This window comes from Zea mays, unplaced genomic scaffold (assembly GCF_902167145.1).
Source record: "Zea mays cultivar B73 unplaced genomic scaffold, Zm-B73-REFERENCE-NAM-5.0 scaffold_390, whole genome shotgun sequence".
In the NCBI taxonomy this organism is placed as follows: domain Eukaryota; kingdom Viridiplantae; phylum Streptophyta; class Magnoliopsida; order Poales; family Poaceae; genus Zea; species Zea mays.
In genome coordinates this window covers 32,115-34,322 of record NW_023367026.1, presented here as the reverse complement: position 1 = coordinate 34,322, position 2,208 = coordinate 32,115, and the positions used below count along the sequence as shown (strand labels likewise).

The 2,208-nt window shown below is 48.7% G+C and overlaps 1 long non-coding RNA gene across 1 annotated transcript; it reads left to right on the top strand.

Moving 5' to 3' along the window:
* The first annotated feature begins 1,377 nt into the window (after positions 1-1,377).
* Positions 1,378-1,714, top strand: LOC118475030 (uncharacterized). The gene is made up of 3 exons (XR_004854551.1): positions 1,378-1,463; positions 1,557-1,586; positions 1,662-1,714. It is a non-coding gene; the product is annotated as an uncharacterized lncRNA (long non-coding RNA).
* The last annotated feature ends 494 nt before the right edge of the window (positions 1,715-2,208 follow it).

Here is a 2,208-nt window from a genome sequence, read left to right as displayed (position 1 = left end):
CTCCACCAGAAATCCAAGAATGTGATCTATGGCAAGGAAACATATGTGGGGTGAGGTGTATGAGCGTCTGGTCGATGATCAATGGCCACACAACCCCCATTTTTGTCGAAAATAGCCATGAACGACCATTTTCAATAATACCGAAGGCTAACACCTACGGATTTTTGACCAAGAAATGGTCTCCACCAGAAATCCAAGAATGTGATCTATGGCAAGGAAACATATGTGGGGTGAGGTGTATGAGCCTCTGGTCGATGATCAATGGCCACACAACCCCCATTTTTGTCGAAAATAGCCATGAACGACCATTTTCAATAATATCGAAGGCTAACACCTACAGATTTTTGACCAAGAAATGGTCTCCACCAGAAATCCAAGAATGTGATCTACGACAAGGAAACATATGTGGGGTGAGGTGTATGAGCCTCTGGTCGACGATCAATGGCCACATAACCCCCATTTTGCCGAAAATAGCCATGAATGACCATTTTCAATAATACCGAAGGCTAACACATACGAGTTTTTAACCAAGAAATGGTTTCCACCAGAAATCCAAGAATGTAATCTATGGCAAGGAAACATATGTGGGGTGAGGTTTATGAGCCTCTAGTCGATGATAAATGGCCACACAACCCCCATTTTTTATGAAAATAGCCATGAGCGACCTTGAAAATAGCCATGACACTACAACACAAACCCCCCTATAGCAACGCATCCGTAGCAACACATGGTTTTATGTGTTGTAAAAAATTAGCGGGCAACGCTTAATATGCGTTGCAAGCATCATTTGTTACGTTATTAGGGTGATGGCAACGCTTAATATGTGTTACTAGCACCATCCGTTCATTAACTATGATGTAGCAACACTTAATATGCGTTGCAAGTGGCATCTGTTGTTTAAATAGGATGCAAAACACTTAATATACGTTGCTGCGGAATATATTGATTAATATGTTCTCATTTATTAAAAGCAACCTCCAGCTCTGGGGCCATCTGTTCTGTAATCCTAACGTAGGCGTCCCTGCCGCATCCCGCCCCGCTCGCGCCCCACCCCGCCCCGCCCGCGCCCTGCCGCATGCCGCACCCCGCACCGCCCGCGCATCCCTCCCGCCCGCCAAGCCCGCATCCCGAGGCCGATGTCACAGCCCCCACTACGCAGATCAACCCTCCCACTCCCTTCCTAGACCCCGCCGCCATGGCGTCCTCCTAGGCCGATGTCGCGGATGTCGAGCCCGCCCCGCCTCCACAGGTCGCCGCTGCCGCATCTGGGCATCGGTGGATTGCGGCACATGCCCTCCTCGCCATCCGCCCCAGCGCATCCCTCCCTCAACGCCATCTGCCCGCCCTCGCATCCGCCGAGGGAAGGCATCCGCGCATCCGCCAAGGTCGTGGAGACGTGGGGCGCACCCAACGCCTCCTGCGCCATCGTCACTGCCTCCCTCGCCGATCGTGCCACCGACCCCGTGAGCATCCCTTTCCGTGCCTCCTTGCCGACTGAGGCTTTACCAGATTTGCTGATAATCAAAGGCGTGACTCTAATTGCTGCTCTGCTGCAGGTTTTGGCTGTGGCGAGGAAGAACGGCGTGGTGAGTAGCTGCTGCTCTTTGGAATTGAGGCGCTCACCTCTTGCAATTTGCCAATTATCGTGTGATTTGGTGTAGGTTGAGTTGCTGAATCCCCTGAACGGAGATACTTTGGCTGCTGTCAATACAGTGGGGCCAGCACCAAATGATGGTGGCGCTGAAGGTGATCCCCTCACTGCATTGCACCTTTTCACAAGACAGGCTTCAGACTTGCTTGGTATTGATTTTTCATGCGTGTGTGAGAACCTGCTTCCACTAGCATAAAGGCATTATGTGTAGACAGATGGGGACTGTTTAATTTAATCCATTGAGACCTAAAAACTATGCCTTGGCTTAAGTAACCTAAAACTAGAAGCTCTGGTCATTATGAAAATGAAAGAAATGACCTACACCTCAATTTTAATATAGTGGAGCTCTCTGTTAGTGTTACTGCTCATACACAACCTTTTGCTAGAAATGCTCTGGTTTCTGATGTGCCTATCAGGGCTGACTATTTTTGTGTTTTTTATGATTAATGTCCCCTCTGAGAGGTTTATTTCAAACAGTTGCCAGCAAGACTGAGGTAGTTTTTATTTGAATTCATTTTTTTGTGCCTTTTTGTATGCCCAAATTTGCACCCTAACTA